This window comes from Protopterus annectens, chromosome 5.part0, assembly GCF_019279795.1.
Source record: "Protopterus annectens isolate FY-2018-M chromosome 5.part0, PAN1.0, whole genome shotgun sequence".
NCBI classification, from domain to species: Eukaryota; Metazoa; Chordata; order Ceratodontiformes; family Protopteridae; genus Protopterus; species Protopterus annectens.
In genome coordinates, this window is record NC_056735.1 from 544,465,363 (window position 1) to 544,491,156 (window position 25,794).

Genomic DNA, 25,794 nt, shown 5'->3' on the forward strand with positions numbered 1-25,794 from the left:
AGCTAATCAAACTTACATTGTATGGATCATAGCTGGGGACTATCAATCTATATTACTGATCTGAGGAGATAATTGGAACCTAGATCTTTAGAAAAGGATAGGAGCAAACTACATAGGGAAAAATTGGAATTATGGGAAAAATTAAAAGGAGGCAGGACTTCAATGAGCTATGTAATGTTTGGCTGAAAAAACATTGGGTAGATTATAAGTGATGTATAATGTTTGCAATTAGGAGTGTGTCTGTATGGATTGTGATGTAAAATGCTTGCAACTTGGATTGTGTCAGTATGGTTGGTTTTCATTTGTATAAATGTATGATTGCCTATATAGTAAGTGATGGTTTAATAAATATTTCTTGTTAAAAAATAAAAAGAAAGAAAAAGAGGCAGGAAATGAATAATTTATGTAATGTTGCTTAGGTTATGTGACATATAGCAATATAAGTAAAATGTTTATGTTAATTATAATGTGATTACTTTTATATGAATGTAAATTTGCCTGTGTCAAAAGTGATAATTCAGAAAGATGTTTGGAAAAAAAATAATGGCCTGCTAATTCTCTTGCTTCATAAATTAAAGCTTCTCACGCTAGCAAATTCTTGAACTTCTAAGATATATATGATTTCTTCAAATTAATCTGTTCTGCAACAAATTCTCATAATTATTGCTGCCAAATTAAAACAACTATTTTAATAATATTTTTGATAATTTTGATTTTGACGCATTATGTCAGCTTCAAAAGATAACAAGTTAAATACCACACAGAGCTAACATGAAGACAATTATTACTCTAGTCCATCAGATCCCTCCAATTCCACACACCATAGAAAACAGATAATAGAATCTGACTAAATCACATATTACCTTTCTTCAAATGACATATACTAAGTAAAGTTTAACTACCAATTAGTTATTGGGACTTTCAAGTATAATTGAATTTCTTAGTCCAAAAGTAACAAAATTAATCTTTTAGTAACCATAATAGTTCTAGTGAAAATCTTTGGAGCATTTAACTGATTGCTACCTACAAGACTATAGCCATTAGAAAACCTGAATTCCTGTAAGAGTATACCTGTAGTAACAAGTGACTTCCCTGTCCTCCTGGAAAAGATAGTCCTCAACTCTTCACAGTTTTCAAAGTCTAATTTATGAAATCCTGATAAAAGCAGATTCATAAAAGTAAGGCAGCAGGGAAATATCTATGAGCTGACATGATTTGATAAGGATGACAGTGAAATAGTTAGCATGGGATATGCATAGTGGTAGTTATTAAGGAGTACTTACATAAAGTTATGAAAAAATAGGTAATTTCTTTGTGTTAAGGAGATCAAGCAGAGCTGAATGAAAGACAAACATGAGTGCAAAACCCTTTAGAGACTTACTGTCACTGAAGAGTATGCACATCTGAGGCCCTTGAGGATCGAAATTTGGCTTATGCTTTCCCTAGCTGGGCAGATAAGTACTCTTTAGGGGAAAACCTTCCATTTTCTTATTTTTTACTGATGTTTTATTACTCTCCTTTTCAGGAATATTATTTTAAATCTATGACTGTTGTGTCTTAATGGATTGTATCTGGACTCTAATATACTTTTAAAAGAGCATTCATTGCTTCTGTCAGTTTAAAAGTAGAGTTATATAACTGAAACAATTTTCTGTGAGGAACTAGTGTTTATTTTAAGGTTGTTGGACTGCCACAGTGTTTGAAAGTGATTTTTACTGTGGTTCTTTCTGTAAATAAAAAAGTAAATTTTGTGGACTGGTAGTTTTATTGGCATTGTTGCTTGTTTTCCCCTGGATAGTGGCTCCATTTTTTGGCTTGACCATGGAACAGATTGTCATTCCTATGGTCGGTCCTTCTTCCAGCCACAAAAAAAAAAAGTTAAGCAAACAGCCTTTGCCATCAGAGGAGAATAGAAGTTGGTCTCACCTGCAGGTGGGTGACTCTGCTGTGGCCATTTGTTGTACCTCAGACTACTTATTTTTTACCCCAGATCCCTCTCATGTAACACCTACAGCCACTATGGACAGGGGATTAGCCATGTCCTCTTTGGATGTTAGGGTCCCCTCAGTGGGCAAGGAGAACCACTCTTGTCAGTCCTAAGATAAGGAACAGGGGAGATTTCCCTGTTGTGTCAGAATCCTGTGCCCAACCCTGAGGAAGCAGTGGCTGCAGTTCATAACACAGACTTTATGTCAGTGTCCTGTCAAAAAAAAAAAAAAAACTGGAAAACAAAACATGTATCTACTCCTCGTTCATTTTCTTTGGATAGGAGTAGTTTATTGGGACTGGCTCAGGGTTTGATTCAGGCTATTGATCCTCTTGTAGGGTAGTTTCCAGTAAAAGGAGGGATGCCTCCTTTCCTGAAGAGAATCAAGATTCTGAGTCTGAACAGGAAGATGCAGGGACGCCTTCAGGGTTTTGTTTTCAGATTTTTGATTCAGAATCAGAGGAGAGCTCTGATTCTGATTCTCCCTGTGGGGGGCGGTCTCTTTCTCTGAGACTATTGCTGAATGTCCCAGTGTTTTCAGTGGGATAACACTGAGGCTTCTCAGTCCCCCAAAAACTACTAGAGTTGTTACAGAAGTGTTAAAAAAAACTTTGCCCATTCCTCTTGTACTATCTCCTTTAGAGGATGTGTGTCTTACTGCTTGTAACTTTCCTGATAGTCAGCCAAGCTGTCCCTAAAAAGCAGATAGGATGTATAAAGTTCCTCAGTTTTTAAATTTGTATACACTATTCGCAAACCTGACCCAGCAGCTATAGCCTTAGTGGACTCCTCTGCTGTTATGAACTTAGTTAAATCCAATCCTACTCTTTCTAATAAGGATGGAAAATTATTGACAGGTGCAGAGAAGGGTATAACTTATGCAACTTTGAATTTCAGAATTTTAAATTGTTAGGCTTATATGTTAAAATGTATTTTGATATATTATGAAAATAGGGAGGAATGCCTTGCCTGCACTTTCCTCTTGTGCAGAAAAAGCTGTTTAAATAACCTAGTTTCTTCTATTGCATAGATCACTACTCATTGTTTGCAGTGTGTGTGTATCTATGACCCTGTTGATACTTCCTCTAGGGTTATGGCCACTGGTATGGTTTTAAGGAGATTTGCTTGACTACATTCTCAGAACCTTCCAGATTATGTTAAAAATGAGATTTTAAATTCCCGCTTGGCTAGAGATTTAGTGTTTGGCCCATCTGCTGCAGAGGTGATCAAAAAGTGTGATAAAAGGGGCAAGCTGGTCGAGGACTGTCTACGATCTTTCAGTCCTCCTTTTCCAAATTGCCCAAAGGATGTTCTTTCTCTTTATCTAACTTTGGCAAACAGAATCAACAGTCGCAACAGAATTCATAAGAACAGGCATTTAAAATGTGGCAAGGAGGTTCCAAAAAGAAGTCTCAAACCTCCCAAAACCAAGGATACCCCAACAATTCTGAATGACTGTTCAAGAGACATTGTCACCCAGTCCCTGGACCTCTTACTCTTTCTCTTCCAGAAAATCTGAATCTCAATTTTTCCCATTGGCAATGAATTGCTTCAGACCAATGGGTTCTGAAAATCATTCATCAGTGTTATAGATGGAAGTGTGGGGAAATTCCTCCTTTCCAGGGAGTCATTCCTCATTCTAAAGATCATACTGTTTTGTTTCCACCTATTCTTCATCACAAGCTGTCTCAATTAGAGATAAAACAAGTTCCTCCTTTCCAGGTTAGGAAGATATTTTATTCAAGGGTGTTCCTAGTCCCAAAAAAAGAAAATCATTGGAAACCAGTTCTAGATCTTCATTTCCTAAACCTGTTTGTGATAGTGCCCAAATTCAAAACGATGTCACTTCACAGCCTGTTGCCTCTTTTTCCTTTTTCAAGTTTCCTGGTAACTCTCAACTTAAAAGATGTCTATCATCACATTCCTCTTCATCCTGATTTTGTGTGTCTGGATCACATTAGTAGCTCTCTGCCTTACTCTTTGGACTACCCACTGCAAAAAGGCTATTCACAAAGTGGCTAGCTACAGTTATATCTCATTGTAGGCTACATGATATCTGCATTTTTCTGTATTTAGACATTTTTTGTGTCTTTGTAGAGCCTTTTTTAAAATCTCAGGAATCTCTTTTTTGGGTAAGAGATCTCTTGCACAACTAGGGATTCAAAGAGAACATTCAAAAGTATTTCTTGACCCCATAACACAGGATTGAGTTCTGGGATGTCAACTAGACACCTCAGTTCAGAGAGCTTTTCTTTCACTGGAAAAAAATAGATCTTTATTTAGATCTAGTCTATGTTTTTCCATTCAAATGTCAGTCACTATGAGGGAATACCTATGGATTTTGAGTCTCATGGCATCTATGATTCTCATGATTTGCCTGCCAAGAGTCTACATGAGAAAGATACAGTGGTATCTGAAATGTTTTATGTCACAGCATCAACACCCTTATTCATTTCAAACCCCAGTACTGGAGCTTGTCAGAAGAAAAAATTACTTGGTGGAGACAATAGATATCCTTATATCAAGGTCTCCTGTTCTCCCTTTCTGTTTCCAAGCAGTCAGTCACAACAGATGCTTCAGACTTGGATTGGGAAGCAGATTCAGGAGAGAGAAAATTGCAGGGGTGTGGGACACCAAGGAGAGATGCAACCACATAATAATCAAGGAGATGCTTGCCATGATCAAGTCACTCAATTCTCTAAACCATCTTTAGTCTGTCAGACATCAACAAGCAAGAGGGGACCAGGTCATGCTCCCTTTGCTGAATAGCCATGTAAGCTTAGGATATAGCTTTACAGCACAATCTCACTCTACAGGCATCCTACATTTTGTCAGTGCAAAATTGTGTGGAAGACTAACTGAGCAGGGCAAAGGCAAACCCTCACAAATGGAAACTAGATCTGTGGGTCTTCCAAAATTTGATCCATCTGTGGGGAGTTCTTCAAGTACACCTCTTTACCTCCTCTCTGAATAGTCAACTGTCAAAATTCTGTTCCAGGGCTCTATGTAAGAAGGCATTGAAGACAGATGACTTAAAACAAACATGATGACTTTTCTTTTATTTGCATAGGAACATTTCTGTATGCCATTTCACCCTTTCCATGAATGTCTGGGGTACATCTGAAGATTCAGAAGAAATCCTCCAAGATCATTGTGGTGACTGCCTTATGGCTCAGGCAACCATGGTTCTCCTTTTTTTTGGAAATGGCCAGGAACAATTATCACAAGCTTCCTCACAGAATGGATCTACTGATACAAGAACAGGGGTGTTTGATGCACACCATCAATCATCTTCAACTGACTGCCTGGATGATAGGGTCTTAATTCATTTTGGGCAACTGCTTTCTGAGGATGTGTAACAGGTACTAAGGGTGGCAAGAAAATCTGCTGCAGCAACATAACAGGCACCCATTCAGGGCTAGTTGTTCTCTTGTTTACAGTATTTGTGTGATTTATTATCCTATGATCATTCCTATTCCTCAATCAAAGTTCATCTGTCAGTCATTTCAGCATGTCTGTCCATGGATCCTCCTTTTTCAAGGCAGTCACATGTCAAAATGTTCTTGAAACTGGTTTTGCAAAAGAGGCCTCCAAATATACTGGTGACCCCTCACTGGGATCCAAATTTTGTTTTAGAGAAGTTAACACTTACTCCATTAGAACCAATTAATCTGGCTGACTTGAGGTTCTTAACATGGAAAACAGTTTTACTGTTTTTTGACCTCTGCAAGAAGAGTATCTAACTTGCGCACTCTTATGGTGAGTGAACCCTACCTCATTTTCCATAAGGACAGGGTTTTTTTGAGAGCTAATCCCTCTTTTATCCTTAAATTGGTAACTAAGTTTACTTGAAGTCATACTATCCATCTCTCCATTTTCTTTCCTGAACCTAAAAATGAGGGAGAATAGATACTCCATACCTTGGATATCCACAGACATCTCAGGTACTAACTTGACAGAACTTAATCTTCCAGATCATCAGACCAATTGTTTACTTCTTGTGAAGGTAAGGAGAAGGCACAACCAGTGTCAAAACAGACTATTTCCAAATGGATACCTAAGGCTATTATGTTTTGTTATACTCACCATGACAAATCTATTCCAGGCAGGGCAAAGGCCCACTCTACAAGGACCTTGGCTTCTCCTATGGCTTTTTGGAAAGGATTGGATTCCAGAAGTATTTTAGAAGCTGCTACTTCATCTCTGCTACATATTTTTACAAACCACTATAAGCTGGATTCCTTGTCTAGGTCTAGATCATACTTTCCTAGGACCATCCTCCAGGGGATCCAGGACCCTTCTCCTTCCATCTCCAAAATCAAAGTCAAAGTAAACTTTATTGTCATTTAGCTACACAACTGCAGTCTAAATGAAATTGAGTGTATCAGACTCGAATTGAGAAGACATATGCATACATACAATAACACATACAATGGACATTAGACAGGTTATTCTATTACATATTACAGCAGTTTACCATAGCTATAATTTTCAGCAGCTGAATAATTTCTTATTGCATGAGTTCATATTGCACTGTGTGATTCTCCCATGAATAAGAGGATCTAGTTAGTATAATATTGCACATTCATTGCCATCTATGTATTGTTTATGTTTAGAATCTGAACTGTCTGTCATTTATTTGCACCAAAGGAGTTGGCTATCCCATATCTTGTCACTGTTCGGCTTCCCTGAGATCATTGCTAGAGTTCAAAAATCTCACCACCTGAGGGGAGAAGCTGTTTCTGAACCTGGACGTTTTACAGCTCACACTGAGATATCTTCTGCTGGATGACAGGCATGTGAGCAGTTCATAAGCAGGGTGTGCAGGATCTAGTTAGCTATGGTAATCTACCCATATAGTTAAGGTTACTGCAGCAGTAATTAATATGAAGAACATAGTACAGTTGTGTAAGTTGAACTTACCATAAACATTAAATGTTTGAATGATTACTGCTGGAGTAGCTGCTCCCTCCCTCCTTCCACCCCCCTTGTTTTTTGGTATGTTTTTATGCCAGGGTGTGGACATTTATTTTTTTTTTTATGTATTTCTTTTTTATTCCTAGCCTTGTCCTTTCAGGGCTCAGCCTCCCTCTCTCTCTGCTGGCAGGAAAGCTCTGAAAAGCTTTTTGCCCAAACTTGTCTTTTAGTCAACTCAGCTTGAGCTAGTTGACAGTTTGTGTGAATGGAAGGTGCCCTAAAGCTTTTGAAGTTGGCTTGTTGTTATATCCTTGGCAGAATATAACCCATATAGCTAGGGCTACTGCAGCAGTGATCATTTGAACATCTACTGACATGGTAAGTTCAAATTACACAACTGTAGTTTCCCAATTTGTTTGTGAAACATTAGAGAAAAATATAATTGTGTGTTTCTATGTATAATAATATATTATAGCACTGATATAAAGACTGTGACTTTACTGACTATTATTAATGCAAAGAAGAGTTTTTACTGATATGCTTTGTGTTTGTGTTTATACCATCATAATAGTTTTTATTATTCATATAATATTTATATTTTTGTATTAAACTTTTTAAGCTGATTTCCTGTTAAATGCTTTGGAATGTAAGGGTGTATGTAGGCTGCAAGATGTGTGACATTTCACATTGCATAGGTGTCAACGAGTTTATTAGCTTTCCTGCTGTTTAGGATTAGATGGAGTTAACAGAAAATCAGGAAAATCATGCAGAATCCATATTTTATAAAACAATGGCAAGTTATATTTATTATCAATTTGTTAAGTAAACCATAAAGTCCCCCCACACACACCTACCAGAAAAGATTTTTGATCGGGATTACCACATGTGTTGATAATTTCCCAGAACCCTTTAACCATGCCAGCTTATTTTGGAGGAGTAGATTCAACTCATTTTTATGAAGTCCATTATGTCCAATAGTAAATCTTCAGGTCAATTCCTGTATATCTATATGTACTAAAATGAAGCCTATATCTATTCCATAACAACTGAAAATCCCATGAAGTTATTTATATCAGTGCTGATCTCCTGATTCCACTTTGACAAGGTCTTGCACACATGTCATAGTTTAATAAAAAGTAAATAATTTGGGTCTATATTATGTGATTGAACAGTGAAATGTTCGAACAGGTAATAATCAAGCCCTAAATGTCAGACCGTCGAAATGTCGAACGGTTCAATGGAGATCCCCATACAGTGCAGACATGGAAGTTTTCCATTGTCTGCACAGTAGTGCTATCTTTGAGTTGGTATATTTAAGTAGCTGTGGGTGTGGGGGTGCAGGAGGCCCCCCCAGCTTAGAACATTTTTATGGTTTGGGTGTTTTTGGGGTTTTTTTTGGCATTCGACATTAAGATGTTTCGACATTTAGGGCTCGCTTATTACATGTTTGAACATTTCACTGTTTGATCATGTAATATAAACAAAAAATTTGTTTTGAATTTTTATTTTATTTATTTATTTATTTATTTTTTGCATGCTATAAGTTTGCAAGTTTTTTTTTTAGTGTGTGTACCTTTAAATGCTTAGAGGTTTGGAGCCTTTGAGGCTATTTAAACCTTGTAACAAAATGGCTATCATGTTTCTGATGAAGTTCTGCTACTTAGAGGAACATGCTGTGGTTTAAAAGTTTGTTTAGATATCTAGTTCAGCATTTTTTTTTTTTACTTTTTATTGTTTTAATTCAAATGCTGTTTGGTTCATTGGTAAACAATGTCAAAGTTTGGTATTCTTAATAGATTCATAACTTTTGAAAGTAATTTTTGGCTAGACAAAGTAAAAAGATTTGCTGTAGAAATACAGAACCAAGAGCCTACTTTATTTACACTCTTCCTAACAACATTTGAAAATAACAAAGAGATGGGAAAAAGTATTCAATAGTTTATTAACATTATCTCTGAAGACTGCAAGCCCATAGAAGTTTGTAACACATATCTGTTAAAAGATTATGAGGTTAGAGAAAAAAAAGGAATGAAACATGTAGTGGTATTTCCTAATGGAAAATAATGGAATGATATGAAATCATCTTTCTAACTAATACTTAAAAATATGCAAAATTAACTTTTCTGAAGAGAAAGCCCTCTAACTATCATAATAATGCCAAAGGATGAATCTGCCAAATTACATACAAAACTTTAAAAATATATCACAAACTGTGGGCCAATCACAAATGAAATTGTGGTAACATAGGAATTATGGGGTCATTGACTTTATATCTTCCTTTCTTGTAGGGAAATCCCAAGAGATCTTATAAACCCTCTCTTCAAACAAATTTACTCCAAACTTAATAAAATATATTAAACCATGAGAAAACAATGGCAATAATAAGGTTTTGATGAAAAAGTTCAAAAATGAATATATTTTCAGATTTAGAAAATTAAGTTTCCTGCAAAGGAAGGGTTCATATTGTAAACTTTAGGCATCATCTTCATCATTTGTTTAATTAGGTAATGACACTGGGAGTCAAAAATCTGGGTATCTGCCATAGAATAATACTAGTCCAGAATATTCAGCCGATTAACTGTATACTATTTACAATCCAACAAACTTTTTTTTTTTTAAAGAAACATGGCTTCAGTGTTTTTGGCCATTCACTTAACCTGTAATAGCTATAAAAATGATATTTGAAGAAAAAAATGAGAAAGGCAAGGATTTATGTCTGAAAGCATAAGGCAAATATCATCAACATAAGCAATAAACTTAAATTTGGCTTCAGAAATTGAGATCAGAATTATTGCGGCATCTACATGAATCCACAGTAAAGTGTGATATATAGCCAGTAAAAACAGAGAGGGAAATGATGAATATCATTGACAAGTTCATCTTATTTCATTTTATAACTTGTAACTTGTGTTATTGATTAATAAGAAATATTTGATCTTATTCAAATGTGGTCAAAATATATTGATGTAGAAAAAGAGGCACTATCACGAGATATAAGCTGAAACAAGTAGGCTCTATTCACTTAAAAGGCCTTATGTGCATTGATGATGCAAAATGATGAGCCAGAAAAATGGAAAGGGTCTTAAATAAATAGCTTGAAGAATCAGGTTACCCAAAGCTATTGATTTGCATGACAAGAAGCCAAATTGATGGCAATGCATAATTTCTAATAGACTAGGAATTAACAAATTATTCAATAATTTTGCTAGAAATTTATTGCCTGAGTTAAGAAGAGCTCATTGTCTGTAATTTTCTGGAAGGTCAAGCTATTTTATATATTTATTTATTTATTGGTATTCTCCTTGCATGTCATTATTATTAACTTGGCCATAAGTGATCCACATCCATGCTGGGTCTAAAAGCTTGTATCCTACCCGCTGGGCTTACTTCAGAATGCTAGGATTTGTTGTGTTGTCCTGGGAGCTTGGCCATCTTTGATCCTGTCCAGTTTTTTCTTTAATATGTGCTATTAGCTTTACTTTTCCTGTCTCCCTCATCCCTGATCATTTTCAGGGCAATTCCCTTCTAAGGACCATGTCTTCCCTTATGGATCATCATCATTCAGTGCTTTTCCAGCCAGGACAGGCACAGTCATCCTTCCCTCCTGATGTGTCAGTCATCTGAGCTGCTAATCAAAACTGAGTTAGAAGGTGAAAATTTCTGTCCATTGTTTTCAATAATATTGTCTTTGCATAAGGAAAAAAAATAACTTGTGATGGATCTAATATCAATCATTTAAACAGAAGATGAAATAAGGAATACGATTATCCAGAAATTCATTGTAATATTCAAATGAAAGGCCATTTGGGTCAGTTGCTTTCTTACATGGAGACAAAATTACTGCCTTCTTATCACAGGTTCATTTGTTAAGATAGTGGACCTGTCAGTCTTAGACAAATTCACCTCTGGAGAAAAATTTACAAATTCAGTATCAGAAGCATCATTAGAAATCTCATGCATCCTAGAATACAAAGACTGAAAAACAATAAAAATTTATAATCTGAAAAGAAACCCAAGAGGGTTTTAATTTTATTAATAAAGGGAAAATAATCCTCCTCAGTTGGTTCTGTTGAAAAGTATCATGACTTATTAAGATGGAGTGCCATGCATTTAGATTTTTTAATGGCAATAGAATTACTTTTATGATATGCCTGAGACGGAGCTATATGACTAGACCGAAAGATCACAACAGCGAATGTATGTACATCGACACATTTACGTCGATGTAGATACAGAGAGAAACACCTAAATGGCGAAAACCAGAACGCTGAATGTGTTTCATGGCTAGCAGCACGATGGTGGGGATAAGGAAATATATCCTTTTCCCCACTGTAGGGCAGTCACAGAGTTGGTATATTTAAGTAGGGGGTGGGGGGGGCAAAGCCCCCCACATGGGGGTGCAGGGGGGCTTGCAAAAGCTAATTAATGTAATATTTTAGTTTAGATTTTACCTACCTGTGTGGCGCATTGTGATGATGAAACACGTTCGGTGCTCCAGTTTTCACCGTTTAGGTGTTTTGCTCTATATGTACATCGATGTAAATGTGTCGATGTACATACATTCGCTGTTGTGATCTTTTGGCCTAGTCATATAGACCCGCCTGAGACAGAGATGCTTATAGCAATTAATTAACATGAGAGTTTGAATTGTACTAAGCTGAGAAAGAAGAGTATGGTATATTTTTTTCAAAGTGCTTGAACTTATAAGAAAGTTGTGATATTCCAGAAATATAGGATTTGTATGCTGCCCAAAGAAAAGGTTAACAAGTCTCTAGGCAAACAATATTAATCCAGAATTCTCAAATTGTAATAACAGAGTTGGCATACAATAAAATTAAGACTCTTCAGATGAATGAGATAAATGGTACATATATTTATTCTAAAATAAATCTAAAGCCATTATAATATAATTTTGTAAAGAAAATTTTGCTTTTAGAATCATGAATGGCATTAAATATTCCAAGGAAATCATTAAAAATCCCACCATTTGAACTAAGGAGCACAGTCGAAAGGCATTATTTTGGTGATCACAGAAAATGTAAGTTGAAAACGCATTAGCTATAATGAGGAAAAAACTCATTGTCAACTAATTTATGTGTCTGTGAATTGCATTGTCTTACTCCTAATGCTAATCAGCAATTACATGATGTAAGTACCTTTGGCACCACACACATCACTTTGTACAGGCACTTCCTCAGTTATTCTCCCACACACATGCATGCTTGTGTGCGCGCGCACACACACACACACACACACACACACACACACACACACACACACACACACACACACACACACACACCACACACACACACACACACACACACACACACACACACACACACACACACACACACACAGAAAATGCTCTTACCTGTCCATAAGTTGACAAAATCGCCCTAATGTATCCTCTTATTTTTCTCCAACCATCGTAAATCACAGGTGATTACAGTCAGTTAATAATGCCAAACATACCGCTCAGCTGTACAGATTTTTGCAGAATGTCCAGATTTTTGGCTCATATTTTTGGTCTGTTTCTCATAAAGTCTGTGTTTTTCTGACAAATTACTGGCCTGATCTGAGGATGGAAGTCACCAAATAATGACATACATTTGAGTTTCAGACTTCAAATTCTTCAGAAAATGTATGTTAAAATAAATCCTGTTACTCTAGCAACATTCTAAGCTTACGAGTAATATTTAAAATATGTTCCTATCTTTGGGTCTTTGCCCCCCACCCCCATTTTGTCAGTCTTTGTCCAGATTTCTTGCACTGAGAGGTTGAGAGATATGATGCCAAACATTAGTGTGCAATTCTACTTCCTTTTCAGAAAATGCATCCTGATGCTAGGCCTGTTCATTTATTAATGTTTTAAGTGACTCACACTAATATTTAAATCAAGATATTGGTGTTGCCTAGTATTTCTCCCAGCTTTTTCCAGACCATGGTTGTTGAGGGGCTGGAGACCCACCTCCCACATGCACCTGTAACACTCAACAATCTGTAATTTTACATAACTTCCCTTCTGTGCTTTGTAACCGATTGACCATTACAGTCACTAATACCAGATATTACACTTCCATACTTATTAACTGCAAAAGCTGCTTTGTACTGCAGAGAATGAAACTGCTGTTAGTTACTTAACTGAGCCAAATGTATGGGGTTTGAAGTATTTTTACCTCTATCTTTTATTTCTTTGCTTTTTGTTTTTAAAATGTCATTGTCATCAACTCCCTTAGGGCAATTTTTAAAGAGCATCAGTCATGCGTAGGGTTAGTGTAGAGGACTAAAACACTATTCGCATGAAGAGTTGCTCCCTGTGCCAGTGGTACAGGGCTCAATTCCCTGCTCTTAATAAAAATGAGATGGGGTAATATTTAATGAGTGTCCCCACTGACTAGTATAAACTTCAATATGTTTTACATCTTTTGTGCTGGGACACAGGTGTTATATTAACTTTTTAAGTGACAATAGATTAGAATTGAAAAAGTATCTCTGGTGTCCAGAAATTTCATCCAGAGATTGCAGCTGGAAAAATATATTTAGCAGTGTTCTATACAACATTCAGTAGAAGAGACTCTCTACTAAATTTATTTATCAAGCCATGTTGGAAGTAAGCTACTGGGTCTTATAACTGAAGTTTACATCTTAAAAGAAGTAGAAAAATAACTTTTGGCTATCAAACTCATACCACAGCTTGGTGTACTCTCAATTGTGGGATGTATCTATAATCAGATTATTATTTTTTTTTTTGCTTGCTTAAGGGATGGACATGTAAGACACTGTTATACTACTTTTCTGGAGATGAGTTTATGTTTAAATATACAGAATTAATTTTACATCTATCAATATTAATGGTCTCAGCTTCTGCGTCAAGAAATGTAAGATAATTAAACTTTTGTCACAGATTTCACCTAACATAACATGTTTACAAAAGGTACATTTGGCTTTAGATAAACATGCAGTACAAGTTGTAAAGTATTTGCTCATGTGCTTGTCTATTCACAAGATAGTAATTTAGCAAGATTTACTATATTATTTCATTATTATTATTGTATGGGTAGAATTCAGAAAATTAGCACCATTGGTAAACCTTTTTTCCAGTGCCAGTAACCATTTCCAATTCCGAGATAGCCTTACGGCAGTGCTTTTCCTCAAAGAATTACAGCATCATGATGGGCTGTCTCTGTGACTTACTACAAATGCTAATAAGACATTTCAGGGGAGCAAGCTATGCTAATTAGCCATGTGCTCTCTCGAGAATTGTCTATGAATGGCATTTATGCAGCAAAGTGATTAACTCAGCCAAAGGACTGCTTTCACCCATTACTTCCAATGTGGAAACTGCTTTAGAGGTGCTGGAGAGTTTAACAGATCTGTGCATGGGCACATAGGTGTGATTTAATTAAGGTCAAACTAATGTTATTTTTGTAATGGACCTGCAGTAGTAATAGGTAAGGTTTTGAAAGAGTCAGATTTAAGTTAAATGCTTTAGGTGGTGGCTGTATGTCTTATCTGGGCTTAGCTTTTGCATCATCAGCAAGACTTTTCTAGGGTTTTTCTAATGCTGGTTATGTTTTATTTAGAGTTTGCCTGTAATGCTTATGTTAGTCTGTGCTCTTAGATAGCACAATGTTGTTGATGGTAACTGATGGGAGGGTGGGTCAGTGGTGGTTTATATTTCTTTTAGAATGTGTTAGGACTTTTGCTTTTGGATATATGTAGGATTGTTGTGCATTTGGAATTGGAGATGTCATTTTCCTGCAGTTGGGATATCTTGGAGTTGGTATATAGAGTTATTAGGGATTGGGGTGAACTTTCTCTACAGTCGGACTGCATAAAACTTGTTTTCCCAACAAAAATTACATTTCTAGTGGTTTGGGGTGGCTTGTAATATAGGAATAAAGTAGCATTATTGATAGTATTGAAGGCTGTGTGATTCAATGTTTTATGTAATTAGTTTTATGTGCAGTTTAAACTAAATGTGAAAAATACATTATCATACCCTTTGGACATGTATTTCCATCAAGAGCTATGCTCACTGATGTATGGCATCTTAGCTAGTTTACCACAGATCTGCTCAGTGAATATTTCAGTAATATATTCTTTCTCTAAAACAGCAATATCTTCCTTTACAAACATTTTGTTAGTTTGTCAGTCATTGCCATGAATTGTAATTGCCCATAAAGTGCTGTATTATTATTCACAAAAATGGCACTCCGATGCGAAATACACACAAATAATCCAAAGAAAATGCTCAGGCCAGGAGATTCCGGCCAGTTCAAAATACATTTAATAGCAAGCAACACAGTAAAGTAAGACCATAAAATGCTGACAAACACTCACAAGCATTTTTCGTCACTCAGTGCATGACTTCATCAGATGCGGAACTTGACTAGAGTAGTTCAATCCTGCCATACCAGGGTCCTGTTCAATTCCAAGCAAACCTCTATGAATGGGATGGAAATGCTGTCTTTTCAGTACTTCCTATTCACTGAGAAGATAATATTTCCCAACACACTTTAGGGCCATTTAAATAACCATGTAATGATTTTTCAAACCTAAATTGTAACTCATTGGTAAACCTACATGGTGTTGCTCTTGTGGCTTATAAAATAAAGCAATCTTCTAAGTCTCATCCAGATTCATTGTTTTTGTGGTATGTATTTCAGTCAAAAAGGCTATCTGTTCAGAAAGTGATTTTGTAGTATTTCTAATATGACATTCCCTGCCCTGCTTGGTATAATCTGATACAACTGTGATATACATTGAGGGCTTTGTATACTGGTGGATATAGCCTTCATTATTAGCTGCTAGTTCTAAGTCAGTCAATGTTTTATTTATACTTCTTGCACTGTATAGAAAAATGTTTAAATTATTTTCTTTTTTCTTTACATACTGTTACCCTCCTTGCATCCCCCTTTGGTATTTATAAAAATGTTTTTATCACATTGTTAAACATATTACCTATATTTTTTCTTCCTCCAGTGACTGGAATGGATATCTTTCAAAAAATGTTTTTTTTTTTAATTTTCCCCAAGAACATCTACTTGTAAATGTGTAACTATTATTCCGTTTAGCGAGTATAACTTGTACATATCACTGATCATGCTGCTTTGAACCATAAATCAGAGAAAGGAAGAATGAATAATATTCTAAATATGAATGAGAATGTTTTGGTTTGTGTAATTATTTATTCCACTTCTTTCACAAAGATCACATAACTGCTTCTTCACCCACCTGCATTTTCTAGTAATAGACTTGTTGTCATTAAATGACTTTCCCAATGTGGAATCAATTTCTGACATACCCCAGGCTGGAACTATTATTCTGGACACATCTCTCCTCAGCAACATGTTGCATATGCCCTTAGAAGGGACTGTCCTTCTTTGTCTTAAATTGTACCAATGTTTGGATATTATCACTCGGAGAACTGTTGGCTGCTTCTTCAAGCACCAGTTCTGCATTGTTGCTGGGTTCACTTGCATCCAACATTTGTTGTTCTTTACATGTGAACTAATTATCACATGCAACAGTTCACATGCTAGAGTTGCCGTTCTTTTTTTCCTCTACCTAGGAGAGGATAAACTCTTAGAACCTAAAAGCATATCATCAAGTCCTGGTCTTTTGTTATTCAAGTCGTTTTTCACTGCCTCACAAGAAATTAAATGCTCGATTTCTAACTTTTTTGACCACGTTACATGTCTGATAATTTTCACCTACCAATGTATATCCTCTATGAATATTGGTTCCAAACAATATTTATCCCTGAGTCAAGTCAGTGCTGTTATTACCTTGAATAACAGTTTCAACCTTTACTGTTATTTTGCCCAGTTTCCTTTCTTTCAATGTGTATCTCAGTACTACTATTTGTATGCTAATTTCAACTTCCGTTAATTCATCAGAAGCCAAATTATTAGTAAACAAAGTGGCTTTGAAGTATTTTTTTAAGATTTCATTCCTTACTTATCGTATCTCAGTAGTACCTCAATCAAGCAGAACCACACATGATGTCCCTGGAATAAGTTTATGACTGTCCATCTAGTCTACAAGACAAGCCTTAAAGACAAAGTGGTACTTTGCTTGACCTGCAGTGGTAACTTATTATATAGGCTGGAAATACATTGAGTCAGAAACCTATCCCTCCAGCGAAATTTGTTTCTTTGTTGGTGTAAATTAAGGTCACTAGTACAAGCCACTTGATTTGCAAAGAAATAAGAGAATTAATTAAGAATTTATCAGGAGAGTTGGATAGCTGAATGGTTTAAGACCTCTTTTTGTGTGCTTTTTAATCATTGGGGTATTTTCAGTTGAGTGATATGCTTGAAATTGTACATAATAAAGTGGACATTGTATTAAGTGGTGGATTTGGTAAGGGAAGAGTCCAGTGGTAAGACAACTCATTTAGATTTTGGTGTAAATTAAGGTCACTAGTACAAGCCACTTGATTTGCAAAGAAATAAGAGAATTAATTAAGAATTTATCAGGAGAGTTGGATAGCTGAATGGTTTAAGACCTCTTTTTGTGTGCTTTTTAATCATTGGGGTATTTTCAGTTGAGTGATATGCTTGAAATTGTACATAATAAAGTGGACATTGTATTAAGTGGTGGATTTGGTAAGGGAAGAGTCCAGTGGTAAGACAACTCATTTAGATTTTGAAGATATTCTATTGGAGATTAACTGGACCAGATAGAAGGATTTCCTAACTATGATGAAAACATTGCTATTGAATGAGATAAAGTTGTCCATGCATCTTTTACTACTAAGTCTACTTGAAGAGGAATGAGGTGGAAATAGCTTTATGCCACATGTTACTATGCTACACTGGTTTGCATTTAGCACAAGACTGTTTACAATACACTGGAAGTGTTTGGTTACTAGTATACAACTGGCCTTCTGAATAACACTTAGGTTTTTGTGAGTGATGCAATTACAGTCTCTCTCCCATAGTAGATGGCACCTCCCAAGACACACATGCTTCACTCCCTTTCCCCTTAAGATAGATACACAGGCAAGGACTCATCATTCCTCTTCTCTCCTCCCCAAGACAGCCCCCTCAGGTTATCAAGCCACAAACTGAATTCAGGTCACCTGCGTCATAGTGAGAATGTATCCCTTTATATCAGTAGAGCTGTAATATGCTAAGAAGACACATTAATGGATTTCACACAGCTTGCTGAATAGAAATAAACCAGCATTTATAAAGCATAACACAAATAAGGGTCAAGTTAACCACCTGATGAAACTGCTGCATTTGTTAGAGGTGTGGGAACTAACAAGCCATCCAGAAAATGCTCCTCATAAAAGCATCATATACTTAAATATGTCTACCAAAAAATAATATACCTTTGTAAACTTACCATCTAATAATTAAACTAATTATTTATAAACTGAAAATGTTAGCTAAACGTGCTTTATCTTTTTTTGTGTACAAGATTGTTGTATGCTATATTTTATATTTGCAACCATTGTACCATTTGATATTCTGACTATAGATAAGAAATAAAGTGATTTTCAAAAACTGAACTTCTGGACTTTAACACAAAGACTTTAATGGTTTTCTCATGATGACAAGTAACCTCTGTTTAGGGACAGGTTGGCTTAAGTTAAGCTGAGTGTCTTGATCATGTTACAAACAGCAGAAGCAGTTCAAAACTTTCACTGGTCTGCTTATTTTTTCTTTGCTGAATGAAGTGGACTGATTGTTTTGTAGACACATAATATAATATAATATAATATAATATAATATAATATAATATAATATAATATAATATAATAAAAAGAGAAGTGGCACAAAAGCAGAACCAAGTACCACTGAAACACAAAACACTGCCCTCGAAACACCAGTAGCAGAAATAAGTAGTCCGTAGGTTTAATTCCAAGATCTTTAATAAACCAATGAAAGTAAAACATAACAGCGTAGCACTTTCACTTAAATGCACTGAACATCATCAGACCTAAAGACATAAAACTTCTAATGTAGTATATACACTCAACTTAAATGATCATTTGTTGTGTTTGACTAGTTGTGATTTATTAAAGAATTTGGAATTACAGCTATGGACTACTTATTTCTGCTACTGGTGTTCCAAAGGCAGTGTTTTGTGTTTCAGTGGTACATATAATATAATATAATATAATATAATATAATATAATATAATATAATATAATATAATATAATATTGTATAATATAATATAATAGTTAAACCCTGCTGTATTTTTGCCATAACTTGACAACTTTGTGATGTTTGCATGGAGTGATATGAGGCAAGTGATCCTGCAAAGGATATTCAGCAGGGAAGGGATAATCAGAGTGATTTTTAGGTATAGGCTCCATTAAGGTCTGAAACTGACACATACTGGTCCATACAGAACAGCTATTGAAAGAAGGTTGGGGAAGGCAGGTATCAAATCATTATAGAGTTTTGTGGTTAGGATAGGACTAACAGAGCTCTACTGGCAAATTATGTTAAGGTAAGAGACAAATGGCTGCATTTAAGAGGTCATATTGTAAGAACATCAAAAGTAACAGGCATGTCCACTGCCAGAAATGGCATGGGGATTAGAAAAGCAAGAAAAAAATGAATTATTTAGATTTAATTGAAAAACGTATTCAGACAATGAAAGATAGCTTAGAGATAAGGTGGAGAAGAAGGTATATAACTTGGAATGTTGAGGGGGCAGGGGTACAAAACACAAGTAACATTTTAAGGCTATAAAATTTTACCCCTTAGAGCTTTAGGAGGGATAGTATCAAAACCAATAGTAAGCGTCAGAGATGTATGAGTAGGGAGAGTGGAAATAAGCACATGTTTTGAGAATACTCATCTGTTACACCCTGAGAGTAGGAACTTATTTTTATGTGGAATCCAGCAGATTGATGGCATTTTTTGCATATAGGAAATAGGTTGAATTTGAGAGCTGACCAATATACAAAAGGGAAATCATCATGGTGTCATGTTGATTTGCCAAGAGGAGAACAGAAAGTAGCTTAAAAACTGTGTTGTGAACATTCATGTAATGATTTAATAAGATGATAATGGGGCTGACCAGCAAAGTAATAAAAAGCTATAAAATAGGAAAAAAGATATACCAAAATGGTATGGACCTGGGGGAAGGTCTTAACTTTTGTATAAGAAAAGAGTTAGCAGCATGTGTACTACTGAATCTAGTGTACAGGTCAAAGATCAATTACTGCTGGGTAAACTTGCACTGGAGACAGGTGGTTTTATGTGACAGGGATAACTGAGGCACATAACCCCCTTACTTAGCCTCACATACTTTCAGTGGATATACTAATAAAATTATACTTTTTTGTAATTATTGTACACTGACAGTGTAGTTAGCAAATTCAAGGCTATACCTCTATGAAGGTCTGGGAACAGATGTTTGATGGCCAAGATATAAATTTCTGTATACTTCTATGTGAACATGTATAGTGATATGGGTTATTTTAAATTGTGGTTTTAGTTTAGTGTTGTTGTTTACTTTTCTCATATAAATCAATGAAAATTGTGTAAAAAATGGATGCGTATGTGGTAGGACTTCTAGACTGTCAATATTTTATTATCTTTTGGAGACCTAGTATGTATCTCATAGATATGTAATATATAACACAGTGCAAAGTAGTATGGTTAAAAGCCATCAGCGGGGTGTGAGTTACTCTAAGTTACACAAGAGTCAAAACAGCATTGTATGTAATGCATGCTAATTGTTGTATAATGTCATGTAAATGAGGAAACCCATGCAAATGAGCCTCATGGAATATGTAACTAACAACAAAAATATGTTGGAGTTATTCAGAAACATAAAATGGATGCATTGTGCCATGATGGTGCATACATATTTAGAGTACTGTGATGCATGCTGTACTTGGAAGTGATTCTAGCAGTAGCAGAACTTGTTGGTTATTGCCATCAGAGCCAGTGTCCATAGTGCTGTACACTGCAGCCAGCCATACCAGTGGAGAAGGTGCAGGCAGCAACTGTCAGATTTAGGACTGTTTCAATGTGTACCTACAAAAAAAAATGAGGGGGTACATAATATGTCAATCACTGCAGAAGTAAAGATACCCTGAATGGCTACAGGGATATTCCAGACACCTACAGGGGGGACACGTTATTAATATTACAAACATCATTCACATGAACCACAAACCAATTTGTCGTTGTGCTATAACATGTAAAAGAGTTATTGCCTTCCCTGGGACAGCAGAGGAGGGAGCAGGCATCATGGGGTCTGTTTACAACATAGGCCATTTTCCTGAGTTCCTAGGAGACCTGCACTGCAAACAGTTGTTAGCAAGGTACTGTGTGGTCCAAAGGGACTGTGGTACATCAACATAAAGGGTGTACATTCCCATAACTGACAGGTTCTCTGCAATATTCAGAGCAATATTTATAATGCATCTATGTGCCACCCAATCAGTTCACAGGATTTTAACATTTAAGGCACTTCCAGTCTATATCAAAGGCTTAAGAGATTGACATCTCAAGGGCATGAGGATGGGGTGTGAGATCATCTTCAGGTAGGTTTATATGCACAGGTTACATGAAAGTAGGGCACAGGCTATGTATAATTTATTGCTTGTTGTATTTTGCATGCTGTGGCATATATGTCCCATAGCCCTGGTTGATGATCCCCACATGCAACCCTCAGAACACACAGGTAATGAGCTCTGACATAACTCATGCAGAATGCAAAATATAGTGGATTGCATATCTGAAGGGATCTTTCATTGTCTGGGCTCTTAAGATAGGCACTGCAATACAGTCTTGACACCTGCAGCAACATTTTTGTTGCATGCACCATGCTGCGCAATATGAAATTATGGGGTCTATATTAGAACATCGAAGTTTCAAAACTTTGAATGTTCTAATATCGAACCCTATTACGCGAAAGCTAAAAACATCAAACATACAGAACAGCAAATATTTTCCTAGGGAAAAAATTTATTGTTCCAAAACACATACACACAACACAAGCACACCAAACAAACAGCAATCCACACACATACACCTAAAATCTTACACCTAACCCTACACTAAACTATACACACACCACTAACTATCCACTTACCTTAACCCAAACCCTAATCCTAAGGTCCATCACTATCGCACACTTACCTGACCCGCGTCCTAACCCTAACTCACCTACCCCACCCTAAACCTCACGTCCACACAATCGCAAACTTACCTGAACCGCACGCTAACCCTAACTCACCTAACCCGCCCTAACCCTCACGTCCACACAATCGCACACATACCTAACCCACACCCTAACCCTAACTACCCTAACCCGCACTCAATCGCACACTTACCTGAACCCGACACGTAACTTTCCACCACAGCACTGAAAATACCGAAGCAACAGAAACGGACAACCAAATTCTTTCCCTTGGAAAAATTTGGTTTTCTGTTGCTTCGATATTTTCAGATTTTGCATAATAGGGTTCGATATTAGAACATTCGAAGTTTTGAAACTTCGACGTTCTAATATAGACCCGAAATTATGCAAACACCTGGAGCAAAGCATAAATTTTTTGGCAGGGCCTTCCATACCAGCTGTAGCAGCAGTAAAACGGCAAGGTGGAGATTCCAGGGAGGGCAATTCAGCATCCATACCACATTTAAATTACAGAACTGGCAATATTGTACTGCTTAGTCAGTAACAATATATATTGACCCAGACAATGCAGAATAGAGTGATTTGTGCAGTATCACACCCAAGCCATGCTGATTAGTGCATGGACTAGTAACAATGTGCATCAGTCATAGGAGCATAGGATCATAGGAAGTTACTAGGCTATTGGCCCCAAGGCCCTTATAAGCCTAACTAAGAGTTTAGCCCATGTATAGACAAATCAGCACCTGATGCCCCTGTCCAGCAGGGACACGAGTGGAATCCCAGGGATGTATTTTCTATTTCCCATCCAGTTATCCAGGGTTGCACTTAAAGAGGGGTAAACATCATCATACCCACCCATTTGAGGTGGCAAGTAGGGCACAGTCATCATTACAGTGACAGATGATTTCAGCACTATAATATGAGGAAGAGTCATGGAACATAAACGCGAACATGATAGACATGTATTCTGTGCATACCTTTCAACTGTACAGATTTTCACACAATGTCCAGGTTTATGGCTAATATTTTTTTGGTTTGTTCTGTATAAAACTTGTATATTTCTGGTAAATCAGAGGATTTATGTAACTAAATAATTACAGTAATTTAAGTTCCAGACTTCATATGCTTCAGAAAATGTATGTCAATACAAAACCTTTTATTGTAGCAACTTTCTAAGTTTCTAAAAGCAATATTTAAAATGCGCCCCTATTTTTGGGCCTTTATCTCCTCATTATTTTTGTCCAGATTTTTTGTGCTAAGAGGTTGAGAACTATGATTCTGTGTGGTTGCAGGAGTCAAGAAATACATCCTCCAGAGGTTGAGTCAAGGTGTGATATCATGACCACTGATGATATCCTTGGTACAAACTTGCAATGTCAGGGCTTGATGCAGTCACTGCCAAAAAAAAACATACAATTGTAAGTCATGATAAGCATTGTCATCCATGACTTAGACAATACTCAAGAACAGAAGTTTCAGGCTGTTTCACCCTAGGAAATCATGAAAGGGTAAATCTATGAGACCATTTATAAGCAGCCTGGGTCCAAATGTTGACCCAGCAAAGAGGTAGTGGCCACAACATGTAGACAATCCACAGTTATGATGGTAGGCCATGTGGCCACAAAAAGCAGTGATGCAGTTTCACCTGTGATCTGTGTAGTCTAAATTTCTACAGACTGTACCCAACCACCTTATATATGGACCCCATCACAGATTTAGACTGCATGACATGCACGTACAGACTAGAAGGTAGTTGCAATGTGTCACATTGTGACATTATTTTCCACCAGTGATCTCAGGAGCATTACTTACTCACCTTCCCTGAACACCATATCATTAGGCAGTTGGTGCATATCATTGCACAATCCAAGAAGAACACTCACTTTTTCCACAGTGTGTGGCTGGCAAACATTTGTACCTATCCACCTACTGGTTAATGCTGAGTGTCATAGCCATGTTAGGAACAGTGCTAAAGGCACAGCAGTGCTGCACCTCCTCAAGCCTCTCCGTTATGGTGTGCATTTGCATTTCAGAAGTGAGACAAAAATCAGATGATGTATGGGATGTGAGCACAGGTGCAGCACATGAGGGAATCTCAGGTTATGGATATTGGTCATACAATGGTGAGACTGTGTGCTCAGCCTTTTCATCTACAAGGGCTACTATTGTGCATGAGAGTGAGACCTCCCCCTCTAATATTCCAGGCAGTGCCAGTGTATCACTGGACTATGCTACTTGCATTTTGCCATCATTGCCAGCCATAAGTGTCCTACTGATGTCATCTGTATGTTGTCCTTTTGGAGAGGATTCTCTAACAGTGGAACCTGTGAACACATGAACATTACATGCTATTGTCAGCACACGCACACATATAAATAAACACACACACACACACACACACACACACACACACACACACACACACACACACACACACACACACACACACACACACACACACACACACACACCATTTATCTCCTTGTGGCTTGTATATTGATATTCATGAATATACAGATAGAGCGTATGTTGATTGATTAACCTTGTCATGCAGGTTATAACATTTGCTGACCAAGGGTGCTTAGAAGAACAGATATGCAAGTTGGTCTTAGTCATTCATTCCCTGCAAACATTCAGTGAACTTTGCTATACTGTAATCCACATTACTAACCATGAGTTACCCTTTCTGACACATGGGTGGTTGGTTCCCACTCAGATCCACCATCCAAGCTACCCACAAGTATGAGGATCCACTGCACCTGCCTATTGAGGGTAACAAAAACTCTTCAGACTCTGTGAGCCAATTCAGGTTTGTTAAATGTGATTCAAAATGTGCATACGTTTGGATGGAACTACCATTTTGTTCTTCAAGCACATCTGTCTCTGTGGCTATGGCTACATTAGATACTGGGAAAACCTAGGCTCTTGCAAGCATGTTTTTATTTTTCCTGCCCAGAAACTAAAAGAAGCACTTGGTAGATGGCCATGATGGTCCACTGCTGAAGGCAGATGCCAAACTCGAGCATACCATTTCTGTCCCCGCTTCTGTCCCAACCAGAGGTTTCACTGTAAATCTTACAAAATGTATCTTTGCCTATATAGAAATATCTTTCCCACCACACTTTTCATACTTTATCATTACCCTTGTGAGTTTACCCCTGCTTGCCATTCTCCTATTTGTTGCTTTCCTATTTACCCCATTTCCTTTCAATCTGCATAGTGAACAAGGTTGGGACTTTGCTGAATACAGCTACTCTAGTCTTTCTTGTGCCATTTTGATTCTCTTCTTTAGCCAGATGAGTATGTGGTGCAGCTATGTATGGTGTGCATGACCATGCACTGATATGACCTAGTTACCTTGCCTTAGCTGTGCTATCCACCATGTCAGTTACACACCTGCAGTAACACTGCTCCTGCCATGCAGCAGTCAAATGCTGTTTATTTCATTATTGCTGCACATCTGTTTTCTTATGCAGTCCTTTGCTTGGCAGATCAGCACTATTTAATACCTAATACATGTCTACTTAGATGTGAACTACTTCATGCAGTGACCTCCTAGAATATTAGCACCACCCAGGCTTGTAGCTCCTGTCCATGAAGCCCAGTCCTTGTTATTCATCTCATATGTTAAAAAATCTTGGTCATCTTCTTTTGAAGTGACATTTTTCCTTTGCAGGATAAAGGTTCAGATAATTTACTTCTATCTTGTTATTTTAATATCACCAGATGTGACTTATTCATTTGGCTTTACAAAATTAAACT